General features: G+C 42.4%; 1 long non-coding RNA gene across 1 annotated transcript; it reads right to left on the reverse strand.

Annotated features, from left to right (window-relative positions):
* Positions 1 to 2,089: 2,089 nt before the first annotated feature.
* LOC307110858 lies at positions 2,090 to 15,893 on the reverse strand. The gene is made up of 4 exons (XR_013814507.1): positions 15,813 to 15,893; positions 9,802 to 10,962; positions 5,511 to 5,576; positions 2,090 to 2,302 (listed from the first exon to the last, which is right to left on the reverse strand). It is a non-coding gene; the product is annotated as an uncharacterized lncRNA (long non-coding RNA).
* Positions 15,894 to 16,207: the final 314 nt, after the last annotated feature.

Raw genomic sequence — 16,207 nt, forward strand, 5'->3', positions numbered from 1 at the left:
CTGCGCACCTGCAGGCAAAGGCAGGGAGAGAACCAGCATCAAAATGGCTCTGCTCTCTCATCATCCATGTTTCTCTCTCTCTCTCCCTCTCCCTTCCTCTCTGAAATCAATAAAAACATATCTTTTTTTAAAAAATGGCTCTGCAACGGCCACATGTTCTGAATTCAGAGCACAAGGTTACATTATGGAACCACACGTAAGAAGTTTATGTGAAAGGTATGTGCACCCTGACATCTGGAAGGGTACCTCTTGGGTTATGGCCACGTTCATTTAAAGCAGCGCTTTTCATTAAGGCATGCGTCTAAAAAAATACAACCTCCCGATTTATTATTTATACAAAAATTCTGCCTGAGTGCCTACTGTGTGTCGGGAAGCGCTTACTACCGTAAGCAATAAGACAGATGCTGTCCCTAAGCACAAAAAATTAGTTGTGGAGACAAACAATAAGTCAGACAAGCACGGAAGCATTGTAAAGAGGGCAAATGGTCCTGAGATAAATGAAGAGGCTCCGAGTGAGGTGCCGGGGGGGGGGGGGGGCGGGGGGGGGCGGTTAGGTGCGGGCGGGCAGGCTTACACAGGGAGAGCAGGAAAGGAGGCAACTACACTGAAGGTGGAACCTGCAGGACCAGAAGAGGACAGCCATGCAAAGAACAGGGAGACGGCGCATGAGGCAAACAAAGTTCTTGAGGTTGGAAAATGAAAGCTGGTGCCAATTTGCAGCGCCATGTCACGTGACTCCCCCCTGGTAGTTAGCAGCCCAAGCAAAGCACACGGAAGGCATACTTTGGATTGACACAGAATTTGGGAATTAGCAGTCGGTGTCACTGAGGGTCTAGAAGGTGGAGAATATGAAAATGCTACCGTTCCCCAAGAGATCAGAGACACAACATTTACCCAAGCAGAACTTTTTTCTTTTCACTCCCACGCCTTCCTGGCAGAGATCTGAATGTGTCCCATCCATCACAGAGACATGGAGACACTCAGAACTGTCGAGCACATTTCACTAAAGCTGGAGGAGTCTGGAACAGAAGTCAAAGTTCACATCATTGGGATAATGTCATGTCTTAGAAGACAGTCATCATCTATTCAGCAACCAATGGAGCCCAAGGTAGCACTCTTTTCGGTACTTTTCTATAATTCCATCCCCCAACTCAGGAAATATTGCAAAATCTGTGATAACTTGCCATGTCTCCGTATTATCTACCATTAACATAAATCAAGCCTTCGTGTTTGTAATTTATGTTTCGGCACTTAGAGGATACCTTGCTTGTTATCTTAAATAGATAAATCAAATCAAAATTTTCTTAATAAAATATGAGAAATGTCATTAGACCTCTGATTTATTTAAAGATGTCTAACATTCCTGGTCTCCATTTATTTCAAGTTTTTAGGAAGAAAAATGGTTAGCTGGAGCACCCTGCTCTTATTTTTATTCCTTCATTTAGGAGATTACATCGCAGCCTCAAACCATTTTTAATAAATAGATATGCAATTTTTAACTGTTGATGTTTTTAAAAGAATAAACATGATCAAGATTAATTCTTGCAGTCCCAGATATTCTCAAATAATTGATTAGTCTGAAAAGCACACTTGATTCATGTCTGATAGTCAAGCCTTTTTTTTTTAGCTTCATCCATATATACAGACATTTACTCCTTTGTTTGCTTAGAAGCCAGAACTGCATATGCAATAGAGGAAATGAATATGGACGGAACACTACGAGGTGGCACATACCAATTACCAAGCTTACAAGTTGTATATATTCAAAGGGAATGAAAGGAATATAGCAAATTAACATGGTAAAACAAAGAGAAAATGGTGTCCACAGATTACAAAGATTCTTTTCAAAAACAGAATGCCAACAGATCAAGAATGAAATAAATGAAAAATAAATAAAGAGGGCAAGAGGAAACTTTTGGAGGTGATGAATAGGTCTAAGGCATAAACTGTAGTTGCTGGCTTCACTAGTGTATATGTACTCAAACCCATCAAGTTGTATACATTACATAAAAACATGCTGTATGCCAATCATACTTCAATATTAAGTAGCTTTTTAATATAAAAAAAACACAATTACATAAATGGGAAACACTGAAAGACAAAACCAAAGTCCAGATCAGCACTCAGAAGAGGAATGGAGTTGTGTCCATCAGGTCTCAAGTTAGAAACTGGTTCTCTGTTTCAGGCGCCTCCTTACTTATATTTCCCATCTGAGAGTCTGAGGGGCAGAAGGTTTGTTGCTGACCTTGGAAATGATCACCAGCTTTCTTCAGTTATTACTTGAGTGACTTTTGTCCTCCTTCTTAAGAAAAATAAAGAAGAAAAATGGTTACCACTTACGCTTCAACTGGGCAAAGGTCAAGTTGCCCAAACTAATTTTAAACAGGGACTTATAGGACTAGACAGCCTAATGCTCAGTCTCTTTCCCCCCATTTTCAGATTCGCAATTTCTGTGGCTGACCCTCCAGGAAGGTTGCCTGTACCCTACAATGGTAATAAATAAAACAAATGAGCAACCAGAAGCTAAAAGAATGAGGGAAGTCTCCGTATTCCTGCAGCTCAAGGTCAAAATTCAAAGTCGCTATTCCGTAGCCTATCCAATAAGATAACAGAGAAAAATTCAGAGACTTGAATTCAGTCCCCAGAGACCAGTCACCCCATTCCATAAAGGACTTCACTGCCCTCCTCCGCAGCTATTGTCAGCAGCCCTTTCCACCCACGTCCCCATTAACACAGTAGCATCACACGCTCTGGCATACACTGGAGTAATGGAACAGCAGTTCCACCCAGCATTTCCAGTGCAGGGGTGGCGGAGAAGGTGGTGGTGGGACCCTGTGCCTCCTTGTCCAGCAATGTTAGAGGGTTCCCTACAAAGCTGCGGTGGGTTGTGGAGACAGAGTGGGTTGAAATAGGCCCACCAGGAGGTGGAAGGTCTGACTCTACCCAATGATCTGAAGGGAAAGCGAAGTGTGCCTTGCAATTTCCGGGGCCCAGGGAGAAAGGAGAATTGCTCTGCCTCTCCCAATTCCTGGACAATTCCAGGAATCTCACATCCTGAACACCCCTTTGCTCTGTCTGGTGGGTCCTGAACAGAAGCCTCAAACACCACATCTGAACTGCAAGGAGGAGTGTGTTATAGGGAGATAGGAACGTGCCCCACACCCCGGCTCTCGCCACGGCCCCTTCACCGTACCCGGAGATTCAGTTCATAAAACAAGACTCATGAGAAATTACTGCTTTCTGATGGTCTTCATGCTAAGCCTGGAATGAAGTGATTCTCGGAGAGTACCGAGGCCGAAAAATGGGTACGCGTCTCAGCCCGTCAATCCGATGGTCGTGCCTGATCCGCTTTAACTTAACCTGGGAACATGACACTCCCTGTCTAAGGCTGAGACATCCTTCCTCAATTCTCAATGATTCCTCTCAAATCCAGGTTTTCTCCAACAGCATTCAAAGTATTTTGAGCAATTCCTAGTTTTCTACCGAGGTTGAAGAGGCTAGAAGGAAACTGGTTCATGTTAACACAGGCCCCACGCCCAGGGCTGGGATCAGCAGGGGCTTTTATTCTAACAAACGGCCTGTGCAAGAGGCTTTCCAGAAGAACAAAGAAAGATGAGAAGCTGATGGCTCGGCCAAATGCTCTGAGAACTGTGCTGAGTTTGAACTCAAATTGAAAAGGACCCTATTACAAAATATTCTTCTTAAAAATTGAGTCGCCATCTTATTAAGTTCTCAACATCTAGCTTGTTAAAACAGATACAATCGATAGAGAAACAAGTTAAATAAACCTTGAGGAAACATCAACCTCAGAATGTGGAACATTCTACAGGACTCCTGACATGGTTTCTCCAACAAGTAAGGCATTAAGAAGTGTGTGTGGCCGAAACCGGTTTGGCTCAGTGGATAGAGCGTCGGTCTGCGGACTGAGGGGTCCCAGATTCGATTCCGGTCAAGGGCATGTACATTGGTTGCGGGCACATCCCCGGTGGGGGCTGTGCAGGAGGCAGCTGGTCGATGTTTCTCTCTCATCGATGTTTCTAGCTCTCTATCCCTCTCCCTTCCTCTCTGTAAAAAATCAATAAAATATATTTTTAAAAAAAAAAGAAGTGTGTGTGTGTGTGTGTGTGTGTGTGTGTGTAATGATGTAACAGCCAATTGCAATGTGCGCACCATATCTGGATCCTAATTTGCACAAACCAAATATGAAAAGTCTCTCGTGATAATCAGGAAAATGAAAACATAGACTGAGTATTAATAGACATTAGCGAAAAGTTCTTAGCAGTTACAAGTCTATCCTGATACTTGAAATTTTCTTTCAGATTCTCAAGAAAAAGTAGGGGAATAGATAAAACAAAATGGGCAAAATGCTGATTATTGCTGAAGCTGAGTGATAGCGAGATGCAGGTGCCTTCTAGTCTCTTGTGAATATTTCAAAATTTCTATAATAATAAAGGTTTTAAAAGCCAATGTACCATTGATCTAAAAAAGTACATAAATATCATTACTACAGCATAATTTAATGTACCACAGAATGGAAATAATCTAATTGTCCTGCAGTAGAAATTTAAAAAAAAAACCAACTATGATAAACTGATCTGATGAAAATTATGCAGCTATTAAAATGACAATATGGAAGAAAGCAACCAAGAAAATGCTTATGGAGTTATTATTTTTAAAATAAGGACTACTAGTACATCCACATTCTGATCATAATTTAAAATCTGTGTTAATGTCTGGCCTGCGTAGCTCAGTGGTTAAGCATTGACCCTATGAACCTGGAGGTCACGGTTCAATTCCCAGTCAGGGCACATGCCCAGGTTGTAGGCTCCAGCCCTAGTATAGGGCATGCAGGAGGCAGCCAATCGATAATACTCTCTCATCAATGATGTTTCTCTCTCTCACTTCCTCTCCCTGCCTCTCTGAAATCAATAAAAATATATTTTTAAAAAATAAAATCTGAGTTAGTAAAAACAAAGGGTAAAATAACAAGAAAACATAAAATATCATAAAGTATGGTGAAATATATTTTTTCTTTTTTATCTACTACTGATTTTGAGACAAATACTACTGATTTTGAGACAAATACAAAGCTGATGTGGCCTGGCTGGCATGGCTCCGTGGTTGAGCATCAACCTATGAACCAGGAAGTTATGGTTCGATTCCCGGTCAGGACACATGCCTGGGTTACAGGCTCCATCCCCAGTGTGGGGCATGCAGGAGGCAGCCTATCAGTGATTCTCTCTCATTATCAATGTTTCCATCTCTCTCTCCCTCTCCCTTCCTCTTTGAAATCAATAAAAAAAAATTTTTTAAAAAACCTAACCTGAACAAAGCAGCAACAAATTGTTATGAACCTCGTATGCTGAAATGTAGCATATTGCAGTAGAAATAAGACTGTCTTTGGAGATAGACAATGTGGGCAAGTTATTTAAACAATCAGAGAATCAGTTTCCTCATCTACCCTTCAGGGAAGCTGCGAGGATGAGAGGTGTAAGTGCCTGTCACAATACCTGGCATGTAGTGAACGTTCCGTAAACAGTACTTATCACTACTATCATATTGAAGATTGAAGAGTTCTGAAAAATAGAAAAAAAAGGGAAGTGAGCTGGTGGTGAAGTGGACACAGACTTTAATGGTAATATGTGTTTTGCACCAAAAAAAAAAAAAAATGAAGGAAAGGCAAAATGCACTGAGGCTTTAAAATCTTATCTGGGCCAGTTTGAGGTAAAGGCTAGTTGGAGGGGCTAAAGATTGTATGAGGGGCTGGTGAATGAGGCAAAGGTGCACAGCGTACAGGTGAGTAAGCTTTCCCTGTAGAAAGAATGGGAGAGCCATATAACCCCTCAGTATATGCAAACTATCCTGCAGCTTCAAGGCAAAGCCTATAGTTCTAGAGAAAGGGGGAGATGAGCATGAAAGGAGGAGACTAAGGAAAAGAACCTAGAGGACCCCAAATCTGAATGGCACAAGATATGTTCAAGTGCCTTCATGTGGGACAGGAGGGGTGGGGCAGAGACAGGCAATCCCTAACTGAGATTGCTATGACAGGTGACAGAGGTTCAGAGTTGATGACAAGGAATTCATGTGAGATGATCTCATTCTGTCTCTCCATCCTAGAAGAGGAGAAAATCAGGTCCAGAAAGGGGAAGGTTCCAGGTACTATGGCAAGATTCTAGGGCAAAGCTATGCCTGGACCTCTGGCCAATAGGCCCTGAAACCAGTGCCCTTGTCATAGGTCAGTATGCCATCCTCCAAGATGGTGCGTCCCATTACCATCACCAAGTCAATCCGTTTTACCCATATTTATTAAATATCTGTACCTTTCAATGTCTTACAGCAAATGATAAAATGTGAACACGTGTTCTTTTCACTGACATCTCACATCAAAAGCTCCTACTGACTTCAAATTAGAGAATGTAAAAAATGTTCCATCAGCACATACTATATGCCAGGCATATAAAAATGAATGGCATAGGGAAACAAAAAGAAAAAAAATAAACAAATGGGACTACATCAAACTACCAAGATTTTGCACAGCAAAGGAAACCATCAACAATATGAAAAGACAACCTACCGAATGGGAGAACATATTCACCAAAGATACATCTGATAAGGTTGCATTTGGAGATGATTAGAACAAGGAGACTGCCCATGCTAGGGCCAGAGAAAACCTGTTTCTTCAGACTCCCAGATATATATTCTTTGTAAGAGTTCCACAATTTTTCAGACGACGGAGCATTTAAAGATATATACTGACATGAATACCTTAACATTTTTCTTAGAATACATTGTGGGCATAAAGAATGCTAAATACTCTGAGAGCTTTGCCTTGTCCAAGCACATCCATCCTTCTGTTCAAAATCGGTCCATTTCCTGCAGCGGGTGCTGCCAGGAGGACGCCCCCAGGAGAAGGGATGAAGCTTTAGGACGACTCGGCCTCCCCCCTGGCACACTCTCTCAAGATGTCCGGCAACCTGACCTCTGACTTCCATCCTTCTCCGCCGCATGCTTGCTGCACCTAAAATATTAATATGGTCTTGGTATCTGTCATTCTTAATTTCAGAGAGTAATAAGGACACGCTGAGCCATCGCTGATCGATTTGTAGAGTATGTTCATCGTAGCTCTCATTACTCAGCTAAGTTACTGGTTTTTTTCAGGTGCTTTTTCTCCACTAATCATTTTTGATATTTCACAATTAGTCACCTGCAACTCTGCACACTTGTTGCTTAGATGTCTACTTATTATGTATTTCAGAATGTCTTTATTACAACAATTTATTAAGTAATTATTGTGCCCCATCACATAATAACAAAATATTGACAAACATCTGGAGAACTTTGCTAAGATATGAGTAGATTATTAAACCTGGCATAAGAATGATATGTTCTTGTTTTGAAATGAGAAAGCTGAAGCAAAAAGTTAAATAACTTCCTAAGAACCACGAAAATCTAATATTATCTAATTCTAGAAGCTTGAAATATACTAAGTTTAGATTTGAAACATGCATTTAACAAAGGCAAACAGGTATTTCTCTTGGTTAGAGTATATGATTCAAATATAATTGAAAAGGTAACTAATAAGTATTTTTTTATTGTTACCTAAAATGTAAATTCTCTCTTAAGGCTTCCCCAGTCTTTTTACACTCCTCAATCTAGTCACACTATCATTTCTAAGAGATCAATATTTTATCTTCCCAAAATGGGATGGTGGTAGGGCAAAATGTGGTATAAGCCACAGCGCTAAGTTAAAAGGCTTATGCTTCATATCCAATTACATATAGCACAGTCTACCTCTAAACACGCAGGATGATCAATGCTCATACTATACTGCAGATGATCGTGTTACTGCTTACTTACTGTAGTAGCCTGGCCCTCCAGGAACAGGGCTCTGAAGAATGGATAAAAAAGCTGTGGGGCATCTACACAATGGAATACTATGCAGCTGCAAAAAGGGGATCTGTTACTCTTTGGGACAGCATGGATGGACCTGGAAAATATTATGCTAAGTGAAATAAGCCAATCTGAGAAAGAAAAATGTCACAGGATCTCACTTATTTGTGGATTCTAATGAACAAAATGAATTGACCAACAAAATAAGACCTGAAGCATGGAGGCATGAAACAGACTGATATACCTCGATGTGGGACTGGGGGGACGAGAAGAGATAAACCAAAGAACTTATATGCATAGCCCTTGGACACGGGCAGTAGGGTAGTGAGGACCTGGGAGTGCAGGGGGTGAGAGGCTGGAAGGAGAAGGGGAGGGGTGAAAATGGGAGATATCTGTAATACTATCAACAATTTTTTAAAAAGGGTGAGGAATGCACATGGAACCAGAAAAGAATTTGGTTGCACTATCCCCATCACTGTTTTCGAAACATCTCTTACTGTGGCCTCAATTGTGCTTTACCTAAGGGTGTCTCTATCACAAATCAGGTAGTGACACATCTCTTTTTTAAATGTGGCCTAGACTCACAAAATGACAAGTGAAAATATCAACCGGCCGCTTTGTTTCTTCCTCCTGGGTCACAAATGAAATGCAAAACCACCCAACCAATCAACTAAATAAAAAACTGTTGGGAGAGGTGTTTTCAATGTTCAATATGGTGCAGTTCAAGTTTAAACGGATAATCCACTTCTCTTCTCCAGGCCTTGAAGAAGCTCACAGTTTTTCAATCGTAAAATGTAAATCTCAGACCGCCTCCCCAAAGCATTCAATGACTCATTCTATGAACGAAAACATTACATAGGACAGGATGCTCGGGAAACAGTGTTGTAATTGACCCAGGATTCTCCACAAACTCCTTCTTACGTTCCACTCCTGCCACTAGAAATCTTCTGAAAATTAGTTCTCGTTCCATCCTTGGTATTCAGAACATAAATAAAAACTTCTTGGGTGAATAAAGCTCCCTCAGGGGGTTTAGTTAATTCATCATTCTGTTCAGTGATCAGTCCATGTTACTGCAAGGGCAGACAGTATAATAGAAAGTACAAGAGAATGTTGACATCGTAAACATCTTGAGAGTTACTCCATTTTCCATTGAATTCCTGACACAAACACTTCCTCTTGGGATCTCTTTTTGGAAAAGCCTAAAGTGGGTGTGGCGGAGGGGTGAGTGCAGGTGTGGGAGGGTGTGAGAAGGGATGAAGACTATGGCTCTGAAGGGTCCAGTTGATTGCTGTTTGCTCCATCATGGACTGAACTGCTACATAATCTTTCATATTTTTAAAATATACTCTGCATGTCAACTGTTTTGGCCAGAGAGCCGTTTTCTTTGTCTCAGCCACAATGATACAATTACTTGCTAACGTTGCCACAATAACACCATTGGGTAATGCTGTGGGCTGCATTGTGTCTTCCCCAATTCATATGATGAAGCCGTAACCCCCAATGCATGGTGTTTGGAGATGGGGCTTCGGGCAGTGAATAGGTTTAGGTGAAGTCATGCTGGTGGGGCCTCATGGGATTAGTTTAATTCTAAGAAGAGACACCGGAGAGTTTCTCTTTCTCTCTCTCCAAGAGGTCACGTGATCACTCGTTGAAGTGGCCACTGTCTGGAAGCCAGGAAGACAGCCCTCCCCAGATCCCTGCCATGCTACATCCTGATCTCACACTTTCAGCCTCCAGAATGATGAGAAATAATGCCTGCTGCCTAAGCCAGCCAGACTCTGGTATTTTGTTACCACAGGCTGAGCTCATTTAACCCGGTGGAGAGACAGAGACCTTGGGAAAGAGTCATTTCCATAAACACAGAGTTGTTGTGAATGCAATGGACAGTTACTCCATTTGCTTCATACTCACAGTTATGGAAGTTCCATTGAAGAAGACACCCTTGGCCAGTGTCCAGGGCTGCCACCCTTAGTCCAGCAAGCAGAAGCTGAAGCTCTGAAGAACAAGGGTGAACGCAGGCCTTCTCGGAAGATGGAGCCGTGAATTCCATTTTCTCCCCGACGTCCTACTCCAAAGGCGGCGGACAGGAGTCCAGGCTCTTCCTGGTCCCTGCGTGAAGGGGCCGGGGCCCTGCCACTGGGGAGGCCAGTGCGGGGGCAGACCGTGGGCTGGGCAGGCCTGAGCCTGCACCTTACTCCCCAGGTCTCCACCCAGCAAACTGGAGTTAACTGGGGCGGTCACTGGCCTCCAACACAGAGGAACTGCAAAGGGAAAGAAGACTGCTAAATTCCACTGTACACACCAGGGTGGTTCAGTTCTGACTTTTGCAAACCTGCAGCTTTCTACGGGACACCAGATGGTTCTGCTACATTAGGGCTCAGGCAAGGCCAACATAGACAGCGAGGGTTGAGAGACAAATCAGTTTCTAATAAACTGTTTTCTCCTGCTAAAAAAAAAAAAAAAAAAAAAAAGAATAAAACGTCAACACCATGCAGGTAAGTACAGAGATGAAAATGAAGCTCTGCCCATCACTGCAAGCTTTCTTTTGTTAAATAAAATTGATTTGGATCCATCTGAGGTAACTGCTGGGCGATGCAAGGTTTTACTTTCAGATGCGTCATTTCTGTTTGTTCCCGAGATCTGGGCTCAGCAGGGACACTGCCAGTGTTTTTCCAGTGGCACAACGCAGCTCAACAAGAGTTAACAGAAGAAACCCTACCTGTTTAATCTGCCAGAAAACACGAGAGGAGCAATCAGCTCTGGGAAGAGGCGCTCTGAATGAGGCACGCCTGGCTGCTTTAGGCCATGCTGTTTGTCAGTCTTTCAAAATTCAAGTCATTACCAGATGCTGATCTACTATAATATTGTGATATTTTATCTGATTACACTTACCTGATTGTGCCTTATCTGCTATTCGCCTTCCCATTCTTCCATGTATATTAAATGCAGGTGCTTTTATTATTCTGAGAGCTAGAAAGTGTTGACTGCTCTGAATATAAATGGGGATATTATATCATTAACTTGCTCGGAAAGCAGGGCCATTCACTGTGTAAATCACATGGAAGGTACCTGCTGGAGACACAATAAACCATAATGTCTTGAGAAAGAAAGCAATGAGGAACGGGTAAGGAGATAAACATTTAAGGCATTGTTAAAGAAGGGTAATCTTCAAAATCCTATTTGGTTCTTTCAAACTAGCATTTGTTGATAATATAACCTTTATATTAGAAACTTTTTTAAGTTCATAAAAAAAATAACTTTGGGGGGGGAGGCATCATAACATGGAATGTTATCACCAATAGAATTGCATAGAAACATGACCACTAATATCCGATGGCTTGTCTAAGTTAGAAAAACGTTTTGAAAGTACAGGCCTAATCTCTTAGAGCAGTACGCTTTGCTTTGGCAAATATATTCTTACCCTGTTTGGGTTGTACGGCCTAAACAAAATGAACAAATGGCCAACTGCTTTAAGCATTTCCAGACGTTATAAGGTGAATAGTTTAGAAAAGTGAATAGTTTGGTTGCAAATTACAAAGGAAGTAACATGCAGTGAATGAAGGCAGAACCTGTGACGATGCACGGCTGCCCAACAGTCCGGGTTATACATTCTGCTCAGTTTCCACTATGTTGGCCCCACTAAAAGTTAATCCACAGTTATTTAAGTGGAAGCTTCAGAAAACCCATTTTCAGAGCAAACGTTATGTGAGAGTTTAAGTGAGCCACTGCCCAGTGTTGGCTAGACCAGTGATGGGCAACCTTTTGAGCTTGGTGTGTCAAACTTCGCCAAAAAACTGAGCATAACTCGGGTAGTGTGTCACTTTGAGGAAAAAACATTATTTCGCAAATGTTTCATCCTCAGGAGCAGCAAATGTTCCATCCTTGGCATGTGGCCGCCTCAGCGGCCGCGTGTCATCAGAAATGGCTACGCGTGTCAGTGCTGACACGCGTGTCATAGGTTCGCCATCACTGGGCTAGACTATCAGGTGGCCTGTTCATTAATCTGTGTGCCGATGCCTCTGCCATGAACTGCTGGGAGCCAGGCCGTGCAAAGGAACACAAGCTACACTCTCTCCCCGAAGCAGTGTGGCCAGCCCCCTCTGACTACCGTATCTGAATGTGTGAGACAGAAGAGAACAAGTGTAAGTGTGGCAGGCAGTTAGACAGACATGAGCAGAGCAAGGACAATGGGCCAGGGCCAGAAGGTCACCAGGACGGACAGCCCTGGGTGCTCAGCAGCTAGCAAAACTGGGAACACCAAGTCCTTGCCCCCAGGGTAACCTTTCCTCCACTAGCATATCACTGGTCAGGGGGTTCGGACCCTCCCCTGGCCTTTCCTCTTCTGGCATGCCACAGGTCCTGCAGTAAACCCCCTTGGAGGAGGAACAAGGAGCCAAAGAATGGCCTCAAGTGACTCCCCTGGGGGCCCTTTCAGGCCCACTCCCTTGAGCATTAACCCCTAAGGATAACATCTAGGCCTCAGGAGTGTTTCAGTTCCAGGCCCAGTAAAGTAGCAAAACCAGACAAGCAATGTGCTGGCTGACCTCAGGACCAGCTGCATTGACTAATGAAGCCCTGCCCAGGCACCCACCATTCAGTAGAGACCAAAACCCTGAAAGAACACACCTGGAGAGCTGATGAATATTCTATTGAGATCCTTCCCTGGGACCTCCCCTAAAATCCCTGCCCAAATAAGCCCTAAGGAAGGAGGACTCGGTGTGCTCTACCTCTTGGGAGCACACCCACACCTTACCTTTACCTCTCTCTCTCTTCAGCTCCAAGGGCCCCTTCTTTTGTCTCTGTAACTTGTTTCCTGAGCACATTTCTTCTATGGCTCACGTCTTTTACCTCTGCGACTTTCTAAATAAACTCTTGCTTATAGTTTGAGTCTTGACTCTGAGTTCTTTCTTAGCCAAAACTCAAGTACCGAGATTTGAACCAAGGTCTGGTTGGATTCCAGCGATCCAACACCTGGCGCCATTTTCACCGCCACCAATATAAGGACACCTTGGGGACATGAGAAGTAAAGTTCTTTCTCCTGAGTAATCAAGGAGGATGTGGTTTCTATCCTCACTTTCCTCTCAAATTCCATGTGCGGGCACCCTGAAGCTGGAGGTCTGGGTGCTACTCCTCTCTCCCTGCTGTTCACCGTTACATACAAATGCATAGAAAGGTCAATTTTCCTTAAACTGAACAATGCATGTTTCAACCACCTCTATAAATCATGGTTGCTCTTGAACCAATGAATCCTTTATTATTCTTTTAAACCATATGCTAGAACACAAAACATGAGCATGGAAGAGGGTTTGGTCTTTCAGTAATTCTGTATTTGCGCACACTTTCTCAGGAAAGATCTAATAGGTTTCTCTCAACCTGATTAACTTCACGTATTTGTTCATATATAAAATACTTTAACTGGGCATTTTACATTGCTTAGAAGGTCTATTCTTGAAAAATGGTTAAAATCAGTGAAAAGACAAAATAAATATCGCAAATATAAAAGGTGAAACTACAAGGCTTTCGTAAGAGCGTACAGGAGAACATGTTCATGACTTACAGGTAGCCAAGATGTGTTAGGTCAAAGAAAGCAATAACCATAAAGGAAGATAATTAGGTTTCATCAAAATTAAAAACGTTTACTCATCAAAAGAGACTATTAAAAAAAATGGATAGCCTCCATAGTCCTGGAGGAAACATTGGCAAAATATGTATCTGATAGAGGACTACTACCCAGGATATACAAAGAACTATGACAATTCAACAACAGAAAGCCAAACAACCCAATTTAAGATGGGCAAAAGATTTGAAGAGTACGTATATTTACACGAATGACCAATAAGCACATGAAAACATGCTCAATGTCATGGTCATCGGGAAATGCAAATTTAAATCACAAGGGGACACCACTGCACACTAACCAGAACGTCCACAATTAAAGAGACTGACACCAACCAGAGGATGAGGTGGAGCAGCCTGGTTCCCGGCAGGATGAAATGGCACAACCACGCCGGGAAAGGTCAGGAGTTTCTTTTAAAATGAAAGATACACCTACCCCAGTGGTCGGCAAATGGCGGCTCACGAGCCACATGCGGCTCTTTGGCCCCTTGAGTGTGGCTCTTCCACAAAATACCACGGCCTGGGCGAGTCTATTTTGAAGAAGTGGCGTTAGAAGTTTAAGTTTAAAAAATTTGGCTCTCAAAAGAAATTTCAGTCGTACTGTTGATATTTGGCTCTGTTGACTAATGAGTTTGCCGACCACTGACCTACCCTATGACCAGCAGCTCCACACATGGGAATTATACCAATAAAAGTGAAAATGCGTCCACAAAAAGAGACCTGTGATATTCCTAGCTACTTTATTCATGCAGCCCAAAACAAGAGAGTCCCAGAGACTATCCAGGGAACAGGTCAATAAATGGTGGTAAGCAGTGCGACTAGTAATACCAAAGAACAAATTGCTGATACATGAGAGAACGTAGATAAATCTCCCAAATATTACTCAGAGTAAAGGAAGTCTTACACGAAAGAGTGTATATTGTATGACTTTATTTACATGATGTTAGAATATGCAAAGTTAATCTACAGTGGAAAAAATTCAGAACAGGGGTTGCCTCTGGGGCCTGGGGAGGGATTCACTGAGAAGGGAAATGAGAGAACTTTCTGTATTCCATATCTTGATAGGTTACACGTGTCTATGTGTTTGTCGAAACTCAGTCAATGCATTCTTAACAAAAATCCTTTAAAAAAATACCTGCTTGTCCAAATGTTAAAGGCTGTAAGAAGTGCAATGAGGCACACAACTGTACAAAGATTATTAAAAATGTGACTTTAGTGCTCGCTTTGGCAGCACATATACTTAAATTGGAACGACACAGAGAAGATTAGCATGGCCCCTGCGCAAGGATGACACGCAAATTCGTGAAGCGTTCCATATTTAAAAAATAAATTTAAAAAATTTAAAAAATTTAAATGTGACTTTATTTTAGTCACAGGCTTTTTCTTTCTTTCTTTCTTTCTTTCTTTCTTTCTTTCTTTCTTTCTTTCTTTCTTTTTTAGACTTTTTATTGATTTTTAGGGAGGGAGGAGAGGAGAGCAAGAGAGAGAAACATTGATATGAGAGCAAAACATTGATCGGCTGCCTCCTGCAGGCTCCTGACCAACCTGCATTCCAGGCATGTGCCCTAATAGGGAATCCAACTGGCGGCCTTTTGGTGCACAGATGATGCCCAACCAACTGAGCCACACCGGCCAGGACATGACATAATTTTTTAGACTCTGTTTTTAAACATCTAACCATCCAGGCCAGTCTATACCTGCCAAAAACCTGCGATGATAGCTGATGGCACCTCAGAGACCATTTCCAGGCATCTCCTGCCACCTCATTCCTCATCTCTGAGATGGACTGAGGATTGCTTGGGTTCATATTCACTTGCCTTTAGATCATCTTATTTATGTACCGAGTTAGGGAATGATGGCCGATTCCAAATAGGGAGACGGGTTATTAGGCAACATACCTATCAATCAGCTGCAAGTTTACAGTCCCGTGGTAGATGCCAGAGAAACATGGCAAGGGCTGGAAATGTCTTTGGCTACCAAGGTTATGCTTTCAGACAAGTTCAATGTGTGAAATCAATAGATAAACAGATATTTATATATACATGTATTTATATGTATATGTATATAAATATCAAAAGAACTGCATAATCCAGCCTCATAAATCTGTCAAAAATAGAACTAGGCCACCCCAACATATTACTGGCAGGTTTTCCCACATTACTGATTATATCCATGCTTTCTCATCCCACGACATCAGGGTCAAATTCAACTCAAGAGATAGCCAAGGCACATCTCCATGAGAACAAGCTGAAGAGCAGAGTTTGCAGAAGCGGGAGAGGAGTGTCTCCCCTGACATTAATATGTACCTGCGCACACCAGTCCTCCGTTGCTCTCACCGGTTCGTCTGCAGACATTTCTTGATCTCGAGGGCCTCACTGAAATCCAGGGGTCTGGATAAGCAAACACACAGAGCATTTTTAAAAGTCAAAAGAGGTTGAGTAGCTATTTGCTTATAGACTAACTCATCCATCTAGAGATTGATCTCTGTCAAACTTCCCGCGATTCTGTTACTCTCTTATTTATGAGGACTGTGGCCTCATGTTTCAGAGATTCCCAACCAGTCAGCACTGATGGGTAGGCATTTTTCTTGCTCACTCAGTGGCAGGACACATATGTAATAAATTCTTAGGAACTTTATCTCCTTCAGTTAGACTCAACATAACTGCTGACTCAATGATTTGCCACAAAATCTGTCCCTGGA

The sequence above is a fragment of the Cnephaeus nilssonii genome, assembly GCF_951640355.1.
Source record: "Cnephaeus nilssonii genome assembly, chromosome: 14".
In the NCBI taxonomy this organism is placed as follows: Eukaryota; Metazoa; Chordata; class Mammalia; order Chiroptera; family Vespertilionidae; genus Cnephaeus; species Cnephaeus nilssonii.